We start from the raw sequence: 14,727 nt of genomic DNA on the forward strand, positions 1-14,727 counted from the left end.
AGAATTGTACAAGGAAGGACTCTAGATTCTGCAGTGGAATAACAGCAAACATTTAGAGACTGGGCTGACCAGTCCTTTAAATGGATCTCTGCTTTAAAGCGCTTGTGAATTGTTCACCTTCCATTTTTATAATACCCATTATCCTGATATTGGATTTTTATTTTTTTTTAAGTGAAGCAGCAAAAAAACTTTTGAAAAAAATATTTGAAAGGTCTGGGGAAGTGGAATTCTTTCTGTGAGAAGAAGAAAGAGTGAGTTTTTCAGATTCTGTGAGGGCCCACTTTGCTTTGAATGTTGTGCACTCTCTCTCTCACATACACATGCGCATGCACACACACCTATAATTAAATCTAAGAAGGTTTGGAATAATGTTAAGAGCCAAATGTATGAGATAATGCACAGTGAAGAGAAGAATGTCAGCCTATCTTCTGAACAGACAGGGTAATTTTTTTTTTCTTTTTCAGTAATAGCTGCAAAGTCGAGTAACTAAAGGATCTGATGTAATGAGATACAGCTGAGCTTTGGGAAATTTCATCAACCATTTGATTTCAAGTGATTTCATTCTGTCCTTAACTCGCAGCATTGGGCTTTGATATTGAAATCGGAATAGAACATTGAATCAGATATTTTTCCTTCTAGTACTTGCCATTTCAAAGAACTTTACATTATTATTGCATCCCCAAGAAGCAGGTAGGATTAATATCCTTATAAAGTGCTTTGGTTTCCTATTGTTAGAGTATGAGAAATCCTAAAATGATAAATGACTTGGATGTTAGCATAGAGCAAATCAGGGCCAGAACCATGTTTAACATTCAGATTTATTAGTTTGCAGGATTATAGTCACTCAACTGATCTATTTTCTTCTTCAGTTTCCTGGGGTATTGCACTTTGGGTTCTGTATGGTTGAAGTTAAAGTCTGGTGAAGCTATTTTACCCAGAGAGAAATTTCAAGTTCTAATCCCCGTTACAACTCTTACTTTCCAATAATGCTAACATTTCTGGAATTCACTTCATAATCTGTAAAATGAAACAATTAAAATTTGACTAAAGTTAGGGGACTGTTTTGGATGACTTTTTTTTTTTTTTTAAGATTTTATTTATTTATTTGACAGAGACAGAGACAGAGACAGCCAGCGAGAGAGGGAACACAAGCAGGGGGAGTGGGAGAGGAAGAAGCAGGCTCATAGCGGAGGAGCCTGATGTGGGCTCGATCCCATAACGCCGGGATCACGCCCTGAGCCGAAGGCAGACGCTTAACCGCTGTGTCACCCAGGTGCCCCTGTTTTGGATGACTTCTTAACCTTAGGTTTTTTTTTTTTTTAAAATCAATGTTGTTTATTCAGGTGGAAAAGAACATGCTCCAGAGATGGTACCTCCCATGGACATGAAATTGGCAGAATATTGATGTTCATATTCTTCTCAACAGCACCTTTTTACTCAAATAGGCAAAGTAGTGAATTCCTTTTACAAGGAAGACACAAAGCCACTGAATGGATCCTTTATTCCTATATTCTTACTCCTCTGGCAACAAGGGGGCAGGTGAAGAGGGGTAGAGGGAGAGGGAGAGGGAGAGGGAAAATCCCAAGCAGACTCTCTGCTCAGCATGGAGCCTGATGTGGGGCTCAACTTCACAACCCCGAGATCATGACCTGAGCCAAAATCAAGAGTGATGCTTAACTGACTGAACCTCCCAGGCACCCCAAGAGTTGATAAAAGTTTTATGTTCATTCCTGATTGCTTAAAGAAAATTGAAATTCCTAGAACTGTAAAGTCAGTATTTTGCCCCATTTTCTTCAAGAGCCAACTACTTTACACACATCTAATTCCAGCTGAATAGAGAAGCAACATCTAGTTTCGATAACTGTCCCCTGTAGAAAACAAAGAACTATAACTTTAATCAGTCTAACTGTTGCTCTTTAGGAATCATATCCTTGGGGAAGCCTTCCAGGATTCTTCAAGGCTGAACTAGATGTCCCTCCCTCATGCTGACTTGTGCTGTACTCGACACAGTGTTTAGTAATTGTCTATGAGCTTGTGTGTTTACTTCATTGGTCTGACAGACCTGTGAGAGCAGGAATTGTGTCTTTATCTTTGTAGTCATCTGTCTAGTAGATACTTTGTCCATAACAGGCATTTAATGAATGTTTATTCAAATAAAATAAAGGTGTGTTAAAACTAGTTTGGAAAATCCTGGAAAGATAATGCATTATTTCCTTATTCTAACCATGCCTAATATTTACTGTTTCTATTGAATAGCTACTTTATGCAGGCAAATATTACCTACCTTGCATATTTGTATATAGTAGATATTTAATATGTGTTGTTAATTGAATTATAGTGGGATAGGTTCTTCAGATGTGTTAAAGAATTGGAAATAGTCAGTTTAAGCTAGGCTATGCTGTAGTAACAAACACACCTTTAAATGTTGGTGACTTAACACACAAAGGTTTATTTCTCAGTCGTGCAAAATGCACCATAGATCTGGTAATTCTGTAGAGCTGCACCTTTTCAAATGGTGCCTCCAAGGTCCAGGCCCTTAACTTAGTCTTGTAGCTCTGCCATCTAAAACAGGAGGCTTCCAGGTCCCCATTGCAGGAATAGAGAGCCATGCACTGGTTCCCAAATACTTCATTCTAGAACCGACACACCTACTTCCGCTCCCAGTCTTTTGGCTAGAACAAGTGACCTGCAAGAGGACAGGAAAATGTTGAAGAGCACAGCAGGAAATGCCTCTGCCATAGAGGGAGAGATCCAATGATCAATATTTACATTTAGTTTTCAGTCTGATGTGTTCATTAAAAAAAAAAAAGGAAATTTGTTAATTTTTTTTTTTGAATGGTAAAGCATTTCAAAAAGAATTCATGGGGCGCCTGGGTGGCACAGCGGTTAAGCGTCTGCCTTCGGCTCAGGGCGTGATCCCGGCGTTATGGGATCGAGCCCCACATCAGGCTCCTCTGCTGTGAGCCTGCTTCTTCCTCTCCCACTCCCCCTGCTGTGTTCCCTCTCTCGCTGGCTGTCTCTATCTCTGTCGAATAAATAAATAAAATCTTTAAAAAAAAAAAAGAATTCATGACCTAAAAATCAGGAAAGTCATGAGTATGTAATGTCCAGCATGGTGACTATAGTTAATAATACTGTGTTGCATGCCTGAATGTACCTAGGAGAGTGGATCTTGAAAATTTTCACCACAAGGAAAAAAAATTTGTAACTGTGTATGGTGAGAGTTGTTAACTGGACTTGCTGTGGTGATCATTTAACGATATATGCAAATATTGAATCATTGCATTGTACACCTGAAACTAATATAATGTTATGTCAGTTATACCTCATTAAAAAGGGTATATGTTATAATTCACAGAATCCAATTAATTGCCCTTTGTCAGTTATTCTTTAATACTCCTTTAATTGATAGTATCCAAATTAATACTTTTTAAAAATGAGTTAACAAATGAAAGAGACAGCCCAAAAGCTTTTCTTTAATGATAATATCAAGAAATCAGTAGCTGTACTCTTACTAGTTCTGAGTCCCCTGATGAGGTCCTTGTCCAAGCAGAGATATGTCCGGGGACACTGGGGCGAAAAGAGGCTTGCCCACCCATGGACAACTGTGGTCAGTATAGCTTGGTCACTGCTTCTCACCTTTTTTTGTATGTGAAAATTGCCAGTGAAAACCTCTAATTGCAGCTTTAACTTTCTCATTTGGAGTGCTGAGAAGTGAACTTCCTTAACTCTTGAGTAGAGATATTAAAATAGAAAGTACACAAAAAGCTCTTATGATGGATTGCGAGATATAAAGACTAAAGAACTCCTAAGCTCTAATTCTTTTTAGTTGTTGTATCTTATATCAATTATCTGATAGACCTGGGATAGCCTAGGCCTTCGTATATCATGCTTTTGTAGAGACAGGTTCCTAAATCTGTATGTTCACAGTTAAAGGAAACATTGAAGCATAGCAAATGGCCAAGAAAGTACCCTCAACCTGTTTATTTATTTATTTTTTTGTATTGTCAGGGTTTCCAAGACATCATGGGGAAGTGCAGGTATTCATCAAGACATTTCATTTCCTAAGAACACAGGGCTGAACTACATTTCTCAGGTCCTAGCATCTCAGTGGGGTCATGGCACTGAAATGGGAGCACTAATGGCAGTTAGGAAAGGGGGTGCCTTTTCCAACCCTTTTCCTCCCTTCCGTACTGCAGTCAGTGAAGGAGGTGGCAAATGAAACTGTCTGTCTTGAGTCACCTTGTGGAGGAGCTGTAGGAAGTAGGATCTCCTGTTCCCTGTCAGACTGTGATGTTAATGAGAAATAAACATCTGATGTGTTAAGACTGAGATCTCAGGGCTAATTGATCACAGCATAGTATAGGCTAGCCTGCTAATTCAGACATGATATATCCATATTGGACATGCTGATGCACAACATTCAAGAGATGTGAAAGGCCTGACAATCTCCTTTGTCAGAGGCAAACACTATTACTGGTTTCTTATCTGTCTTTCAGAGTTATGTGCTAATAACAAAAAACAGTATAATTATGATAATGGCAGCAAACAGTAAGAGCTTGCTGTAACAATTGAGCCTAAAAGTTGTTATTCAGACCCAACGGAAAGTGATCTAAGTCAGAAATATGGGTGTATGTGGGGAAGGGAGTCTTTGCTCCAGTCAGTTATTAAGGGACCTCAACTGAAGAGGCCCTTCAATCTTTAATATGTGTCTTTGAGACTGACCTGGCCAGTAATATCTGCCTGGCAAAAAGGCAAAGAGCATAAAGGATGGGATATGAGAGGCTTTTATAGGCCAGGTCTGCCAATCATTGACTAGAATTCAGTCACATCCTCACATCTTAGTGCAAAAGAGAATGGCAAGTGTAGTTGAGTGTGCACAGGGAAAAAGAGGAACTGTGTTTGGTGATCAGCAAGCAGTCTTTGCCTTATGTGTTGATTCATACAACAGTTCTAGGATCAAGGGGCTACTCTTATGCCCACTTTACAGATTGATAAACTAAGGAACTGAAAAGTTAATTCATTTACTGAAGATCAGCTAGTAAGTGGCAGAACCTAGAAATGTCTGGCACCAGAGCTGAGCTGAACCACTGTACTCTGTCCTTTCTTTATACAAAGTAGTGTACTATACACACTGTTTTCTATTTTGTTACTATTTTTTTCCCCTTAAGGATATTTAGTTGAGATTATTCAATCTTAGTGCGTATAAGCCTGTTTATTTCTTTTTGATAGCTAATACTATTCTATTACATGAGTCAATTTAAGTACAGTTATAATGATGATTGTATCCATTTTTTCCCCATTTCAAGTAGTGTTGCAGTATATATCTTCAGAAGTTTGTGTTTGCACACATGTGCATGTATATGGAGAAGAATAATTTCTAGAAGTAAAATTGCTCAGCTAAAATGGTATATGTATATTTACTTTTACGGATGTCTTCAAATATTTTTTAAACAAAAAGTACAATTTACATTTCCATCAACAAAGTATGAAAATATACATTTCTCCATAGTTACATGGCACAAAAGTTTTCTACTTTTTGCTATTTGGTCAATTATAAGTAAAAATGGTATTTGATAATATTTGTTAAGAATACAATGGGTGAGGGGCGCCTGGGTGGCACAGCGGTTAAGCGTCTGCCTTTGGCTCAGGGCGTGATCCCGGCGTTATGGGATCCGGCCCCACATCAGGCTCCTCCGCTATGAGCCTGCTTCTTCCTCTCCCACTCCCCCTGCTTGTGTTCCCTCTCTCGCTGGCTGTCTCTATCTCTGTCAAATAAATAAATAAAATCTTTTAAAAAAAAAGAATACAATGGGTAAAAATGAACAGATTCTTTAGATTTAGGATCATCAGAACGCTCTTCTAGGAGAAAACCAAATAGAGATATAAGAGGTATGGTTTAGCCAACACTCAGTTATTTTGTGCTATATTGTAACAACATCTCATTTTTAGAGAAAACAATTTTAAGAGAAATGTCAGTAATTTTTCTATGAAAATGATTAAGCCAACCAATAATTTAGAATTGTCTGTCACTTTGGGGATGGCCCCATCCCTTAGTGCCTTAAGAACTTTTCAGATAGCAAATTGATTTGTTAAATACATTTTCATTTCATTTCCTCTTTGCTGGGTTGCCTGAGCTTAACACAGGTAGAATTCTATTTATGATATGCAGTGAGGTATCATGAAGCCACGCTGTATTTCCTGCTGCATAGGGACGGGGATGTTGTGAGATTAAAGAATGCCTCTTCCTGTGCCAGTATTTTTTTTTAAATCAACATAACATATTTACTGAGTTTTACCATGTCAGAGAAGCTTGTGCTTGGTTCTGTGGAGGATGCAAAGATAAGCAGGCATGCCATGACCGATGTCCAAATTAAGTTGACCACCTAATGTCTTGACCGTATGACACAGAGTGTGATAAATACTACAAAAAATGCATGGACATATAGGCAGCATATAAATTAGCAGCACTTCTTCTGTATGAGTGTGTTCTTCTGATTATTTGTCATTATTTGTTTTTGAAGGAATCCCAGCATTAAAAAGTCTTTGGTAATAGTATAAAGAATATTCAACATTAATATTTGGCAAAGGGATCATTTAAATTTCATTTTAGAATGGAAATATTATTGACATCTGAATATCTTTAGTTTTAATAATGTTTTGATTTCTTAAGCAGATACCAAGAATAAAACAGGATAATTTAATTAGATCATCTTTAGATTTTATATATGCATATATTACAATTTTTATTGAAGTACAATTGACATACAATATGCTGTTAGTTTCAGATGTACATCATGACAGTTTGATATTTTTGTACATAAAGAAATGATCCCCACAGTAAGTGTAGTTACTTTCTGTCACTCTACAAAGTTATTACAATATTATTCACTGTATTCGCTATGCTGTACATTATATCCCTGTGACTTATTTATTTTATAACTGAAAGTTTGTACCTCTTAATCCCTTTCTCCTATTTCACCCATCCCCATAAGCCCTTCCCCCCTTTGGTAACCAACAGTTTGTTTCTTCTATCTGTGCGTCTCTTTCTGTTTTATTTTGTTTATTCATTTTTTTTTGTTTTTTAGAGTCCACATATGAGTGATATTATATGATATTTGTCTTTCTCTGTCTGACTTACTTCACCTAGCGTAATACCCTCTAGGTCCATCTGTCTTGCTGCAAATAGCAAGATTTCATTGTTTTTTTGTTTTTTTTTTTTTTTACAGCTGGATAATATTCCATTGTGTGTATGTATATATACGTGCATATATACATATATGTGTGTGTTTTCCCATTTATCTATGGATGGACACTTAGGTTGCTTTCATATCTTGACTGTGTATATAATGCTGCGATGAACATAGGGATGCAAATATGTCTTTAAATTGTTGGCTTTGTTTTCTTTGGATAAATACCTAGAGGTGGAATTGTCGGATCATATGGTAGGATTAAAAAAAATCATAAGATTTTATTTATTTGTATGAGAGAGAGCATGCAAGCTTGAGCAGAGGAAGGGGCAGAGGGAGAGGAAGAGGCAGACTCCCTGCTGAGTCATATAACAATGATTGTTATTAAGAGGCTGTGAGTATAATGGGTAAGATCTCATGAGTCAGTGCCAGAGGGCCTGGCATTTGAACCCCTGCTCTACCACTTACTGGCTGTTATTATGAGAATTACAGATAATCCATGAAAAATGCTTAAAATAGTACTTACCCAGTTTAACCGTTATTCTTTTTTTTTTTTTTTTTTTTTTTAAAGATTTTTTTTTTATTTGACAGAGATAGAGACAGCCAGCGAGAGAGGGAACACAAGCAGGGGGAGTGGGAGAGGAAGAAGCAGGCTCACAGCAGAGGAGCCTGACGTGGGGCTCGATCCCATAACGCCGGGATCACGCCCTGAGCCGAAGGCAGATGCTTAACCGCTGTGCCACCCAGGCGCCCCTAACCGTTATTCTTAATCAGATATTGGTATAGAAGTTAGCTTGCTTCTGGAGAAGAATTTTGATGCTTTCTTGTTTCTATACTCAGGAAAAGTTTAAGATGAGTAGGATACATTTTCTTCCCTGCTGGGGTACTCTATTTTCATTTGCCAATTCATTTGGTCCTTCAACTCTCCTTTGATAGAATAATAATTATACTAATTTCATAAAATGTGAAATTTTACTCAGAGTGGTTAAAAAAGTATCTGCACCAAAATGTAAATCCAGGTTTCCCTACTCTAAAGCCAAAATCAAGATTCAAATGTGCTGATATAGTAAAAGAAAATATTTATTTGAAAATATATGCCTTTTTAGTCACAAAATTTGTTTTTACACTTCCACATTCATTGATTCATGAAATGTTTTTCTGTAACATCTTTAATATAAAATGTGCTTTAATTACACAAGTTCAGTTTGTGGGAAGGTCTTAACTATGGCTTCAAAGAAAAAGTAAAAATAGTACTACCCGTCTGACCCACTTTTAAAAAAATCTTTTCTTCTTTTATATCTTTCCCACCCTCTCTATCCCTATTCCTAGTCATTGTAGCCCATATAATACCTGACCTGGGTTACTACAACAGCCTGAAAAATGGTTTCTTCATCTCTAATCTTGTCCTCCTTAGAGCACTCTCTGCACTGTCACCAGAGTGGTTTATTGCCAGTAGTAAGAACATTTCTCCCTCTGCCCAAGTTAGAGCTCATTAGGGTAGCTTCAAGGCTCTCCCTTCTTGCATCTCTTACCTCTCCAGCCTGGAATCTCACAAGAATGCTCAAGCAATAGCAAATGCTCAAAGTTCTCTTGAGCACACAGAAGTGCCTTTTCATCTTTGCGAATTTGACCCCTCATTGCCCTACTACTTTCTTTTCCCCCTAGTAATGAGCACTGTGCTTCATATACCAGAGGTTCTTAGTAGATGTGTTTCCTGAAAAAATAAACAAATGTTTCTGCTCTTTTTAAAAAATCTTTTATGGAAGCAGTTTTTATTGTGGAAAATCTTGAGAAGTTCAGTTACATACCAGGAGTCCTGGCTTTTAGTTCTGATTCTGTCCTTGGCTCACTGTGGGAGCCTGGACATGTGTTTCTAGGTTTGGGCATATAAGTGTCCAAGCGGATATTGGCATTGAGACAGCTCACTCTTGGGGTAAAACTAGGAGAGCATTGAAGGGGCAGGAAAGCTTTGCATATTATTTATTTCAAGTCTTATAACTACCAGTGGAGTAGGAATTAATATTCTCATAATACCAATGGAGAACGGTGACACAAATAAGTTAAATGGTGTCCAAAGGGAAGAAGGAAAATGCTTCCGATGCAGAGGCCCTGAGGAAGGAAGTGGAGAAAAGCCAAAAGTGAGACTGTCTTCATTCCTGAATCTATCTCCCTATACTCCCTCCACAATTGAATCTTTGGGAAGGAGGCAAAGGGTAGGGAGGGCTGGAGAGAGTTGAAGAATCTGGAACAAGGGGGGCTTCCTTATTTCTCAGGGCATGGCCTGGGGAGACTGCACCTCCTTTAATTAAGTTGAACATTCAGTATATTCAGTGTGCAGGGGTGCCCGCTGCGGTTGCTTTGAAATGTCTGAAGAAGAGGTCTACGCAAATCAGGTTATGCTAACACTTCTGGTTCCCATGGCATATGTGTGTCATCTGGGGAGTCGACATTTCTCATGGTACTTGTGGGGGTTGCCCAAACGCTAAGAGGACTGGAAGAGGCATAGGGTCAGGACAAGGAGGCTGCAGAACGTGGGGACTCTGTGGCTGGAGTCTGTAGGAGGGCTTACTGCTTTCAACACTGGCGCTGGTTGGAAATAGGCAGGACCAATCTCACTTCAGCAGGATGCCGAGCCGGCTGGGACAAAGCTAGACCAGAGCACATTATTGCCAAAACTTCTCTGCCTCAAATCGTTAAGTATTTAGAAAGTCTCTGGGGAGGAGGTCATCAGAAAGAAAGAGGAAAAAGATGTAATTTACTGAGATTAAATCCTGAAGCAACTGAGATAATACCTGAAAAGTATTGGCTATAACTGGAAGAGACTGAGTTATAATCATTGATGAGTCAAGATGGTTGTTTCTATTCAATGGGCTCTAAAGCAAGATGAGATTCCTTGCAGAAAATAGTGACTTTTTTTTTGCACATTTGAATTGTGGCATATGTCATCAGTATATTTTTAATAATTCATTCAATCATTCAACAACTATTTATTGGTCATCTGCTATATACAGGAATTCTGCTCATAACTCTTGCTGATGTTTCAAAGCCCTTTTTGAAACAACTCTTTCTGTGACCATATGTTCTCTTGGAGACTCATGGAGGCCTTTAAAGCCCAGCTTCTGAAACCCAACCCTACCTTTTCTTACAACAGAATTAGTCCTTACTCTTCATAATTCCCCCTTTAGTAATGTTTTCCTGGGGATTTCCATTATTATTGTTATTTTTTTAAAGATTTTATTTATTCATTTGAGAGAGAGAGACAGAGCACACAAGCAGGGGGAAAGGCAGAGGGAGAGGGAGAAGCAGACTCCACACTGAGCCAGCTGGGAGCCTGATGTGGGGCTCGATCCTAGGACCTGGAGATCACAACCTCAGCTGAAGGCAGACGCCTAACCATCTGAGCCACCCAGGCACCCCTGGATTTCCATTATTTTTAAAGCAATAGTCTACACAGAAGGTATGGTAGGCCTATATATATAAATGTATATGATATAAATTTGAAAATTTATTAACCTGTAAACACACTGATTCCCCTTACATTAGCTCTGTGGTGACCCCACCTTTCTTCCTGGATGTTAAGGGTAAAGCCGTGGATGGAAGTTTTTAATAAAATAACTCAAAGCTGGAAAAGGAAAAGCTTCTGCTTTAGCAGAATAAGGTTGACGAGGTATGCCAACCGGAGGTGATCTTTCCTGCTCCAGGAATACCTGGTTGTCTTTTGGATATCCTACTTGAAGATCAAACCAGCATGGAGAATAAGAAGCATCATTTCTTTTTTCTTTCTTTCTTTCTTTTTTTTTTTTAATTTTTAGAAATTTATTCTAATGAAAATAAACCACTGCTTAAAGATTACAGTTAAAGACAGAAGGAGATTTATCAAAATGTTAACAGATACTATCCCTGATGCGTGGAGAAAGAGATTATAATAGGACATTTTTACAGTTTTAGTCTTCTTTATACCTTTCTGTACTGCTTCAAGTTTCTAGAGTGAGTACGTTTTATTTTTTTATTTAAATTCAATTTAAATTGAATTTATAATATAAGTTGGCTTATAGTATAAGTTGGCTACATGTTATTTATTTAATGATATTTATTTTGTTATATTCATGGAACATTGCATCAAGAACTGGTGACTAATATAACAAAGAAGCATCATTTCTGCCTAAGCAGTGAAAGGACCAGACAGAGAGGGACTGATTGAAATTCCTCTCTGGAGGCCGACTAGAAGAGAACAAAGGGCTAGGATTGGGGTGTGGGAGTGAGAGGTTAAAAGGAGTGAATGGCAATGTGGAGCAGGAGACAGTTTCTGGAGGGGTCTGGAGGAGAGTCTCTTCTCCTCAGGGAGAGTTCGCATGCTGTCCTCAGGAGACCAGGAATGTGGCCCCATGCCATTAGTAGGACGATGACTCCTTTTTTAGGAAACCTCCTAGGTCTCTGCCCCCCTTGTAGACATTGTATTGTTTGAACTTACAGTAGATTACTAACTGGACATTAGTTAAGATGCTGCATATGTGCTTCGTGGCCTAAGTAAGTGGTAGATGCTCTTTTCTTCCTTCTCCCTAGCTCCTGTCCAGACTCGCTCAGGTGGAAGGCAGCATGGTGAAAAGACCAGCAAGGGGCCCCATTAGACTGTAGTAGGCAGAGCATGTTGTTTGCTGACTGTGCCCCTGTTCCCTTCCACAGTAAGACGGTTCGTGTCCAGGTAGTGCTCTTGGGAGCTGCAGAAGAGTAACAACCACAGCATGGTTTAAAATTCAACTCAAGGAATTGGCTTCCTCCTCTCCCATCTTCCCCTGTCTTATGTTCAGCATTCATAGTTGCTTCAGGCTTCAAAATTGTCATTTCATCAAATTATACTTTTATATATTGTTATAGAATACATAACAATATATTGCCATGCCAAAGCTATTTTGTTGTTATAGAAGTTAGGGATATAGAATGAAAAAAACAATAGAATAAAATAAAATCATCTGAAACATTTCAATTCCAGCTTCTTGGGTTTTTTTTTTCTTTTTTGTTTTTTACATGAGATGATGGAACATTGAGGCAAATTCTTTTCTTCATGTCAGTAGAAAGTATAATTTTCCTAGGGCAGTTTTTCCATTCCTTGATTGTAGGCTCTATAGTGAATGCTGTTACCTAGTCCTGCAAAAATACTGTGACAAAAAAATCTGAACACACAGAGATTTTGCGGAAACAGAGCACTTTCTACTAAAGACTTGTTGCTGACCTCTGCTTTGATACTCTTTCAGGTTTCACTGGAGGTGGAAGATGGGAGTTTGAGAGTCTTAATTCAGTCTTTTTCTGATTGCATAGACACAACCTATGCACAACCCCTACCATCTTCCATCTGCCATGGGTCTCCTGTTGCTTTTTCCCCTTTCTTTCTTTCATTTCTCCTTTTATTAATATTGTCTTTCAGTAGTGAATTATTTTAGAACAGTCACCATGTAACTACTATCCAATTCAAGAAATAGAACCTTATCAGCCATCTCAGAAACCCCTTGGTGAGGCCCGTCCCAGTTACAAACCCTCCCTTCTGTCAGAATAGCCACTATCCTGACTTTTATAGTAATTACGTCCTTGCATTTTTTTTTTACCACCCAACAGTACATCTTTATGCACTGTATCTTAGTCTTTTTCATTAAAAAATGATGTCTTTAGATTCTCTTTTAATCTACAGTTTTTCTCTCCACCCCTACCTACCTCATCCCTTTTTTTTCCTTAAAATTTTGTTGTTGAAGGACCTCGATAACTTGAACTGTCGAGTTTCCTTTTGTCTAGATTTTGGTAACTGTATATTCTTGGCTAAGTTGTCATGTTCTATTCTCCTTTCTAATTCCTAAAAATTGGCTACAAGATTCAGAGGGTTGGTCATACTCATGTTTGACATTTTAGCAAGACGAAAGAAGGCACATATATCTGGTTGTCTCTTTTTTTCAGCAGGCATTGATACTTATTATATAAATCCATTAATTCATCGAGTGGATGGTGGTTGCAAATGGTGATAGCCTATCATTTAAAAAATTATCTTAAATATTTTTAAAAGTAGACACTTGCTCTCATCTATTATTTGGTTATCTAGTGGTCTAGTCATATAGGAAAGACAATAAAAGCTTGTTTCTTTCTCTTTATTTACTATCCTTTGAAGGTGATTGTTTAATTTTTAGTAATTTAAACATTAATGAATGGATCTATATATATCCATAGGAATGGTTTTCGTTATTGAAGCCACATTGTCCCATCTGATAGTCTTTGCTTTTTAAAAGGGTATTTCAACATCATTTTGTATGTGTCCTGCTCCAGACATGGAATCAACAATTTGTCCAAGAAGCCTTGGTTCTTTTTAATAGGAAACGGCAACTCAAAACCATAGTCTTATGCTAATAATGCTTTCTAACTTCAGAGTGCTCCTTCTTCCACTGCTGTTGAGTAGCGTTCAAAACCTGGTGACTTTCCTTCTTCACTTTCCTCTGGACATTCACTTTCCTTCATTTCTGTCTTCCTTGTTCTGTGAAATTTTGATTCAATTACCACCAGTTTCTTTTCCTTAAAATTTTCTTTTCAGCGTGAAAGTCTATTTCAGAAGCAAAGCGTGTCTAGACTGCTCTGTTTCCTTCAGTCCTATTTGCCATTTTGTACTCTCCTACCATAATATTGGGCAAAATCCTTCCAGTTTCAGGTGCATTTCTGTGAGCATATGTTTGCTATTGGCATTTCTTGTGCTTAGGACAATCAGATATTGCTTTGCTTTCTTCTGTACAAACACTGATACCTTGGAGATCTTTGGTTGTTGGTGATTTCTCCTCACTGCTTTGCAGTTGATGGTTTGTGGGGATGTCTTGTCACTTAGCTTGTTGGACATGCTGTCTCTGAATTTTTTCCCCTGCTATCTATTTAAGTAAAGATTAAAGGAGATTCAAAAACTATGTGGCCACCATCTTCCCAGAATATTTCTTTTCTGATGGAGTAGGAAGATAAATAGTGCCCTTAATTTTGCTTCTTTAATTCTAGGCATTTTAGATCTTTTGCTTGAGTTCAGTAGTTTTATGAATAGTATAACTAGTGTCCAGTGGTGTATAATCATAGCATGAATGATAAGATGATTACTGGAAAATAGGGTTTTTTTAAAATCGCAGGATCACCATCAACCATATTAATGTTATATATCATTCTTTTCTTTCATCTTCCTTTTTATTTTATTTTTTTTAAAGATTTTATTTATTTATTTGACAGAGATAGAGACAGCCAGCGAGAGAGGGAACACAAGCAGGGGGAGTGGGAGAGGAAGAAGCAGGCTCACAGCGGAGGAGCCTGACGTGGGGCTCGATCCCAGGACCCCGGGATCATGCCCTGAGCCGAAGGCAGACGCTTAACTGCTGTGCCACCCAGGCACCCCTTTCATCTTCCTTTTTAAAAAAAGATTTTATTTAATTATGGGACAGTGGGGAGAGAGAAAGAGTGTGTTTGAGCGGGGGGGGGGGCAGAGGGAGAGGTAGAGAATCCCAAGCAGATTTTGTGCTGAATATGGAGTCTG

The sequence above is a fragment of the Ailuropoda melanoleuca genome, chromosome 7, assembly GCF_002007445.2.
Source record: "Ailuropoda melanoleuca isolate Jingjing chromosome 7, ASM200744v2, whole genome shotgun sequence".
Classification (NCBI taxonomy): domain Eukaryota; kingdom Metazoa; phylum Chordata; class Mammalia; order Carnivora; family Ursidae; genus Ailuropoda; species Ailuropoda melanoleuca.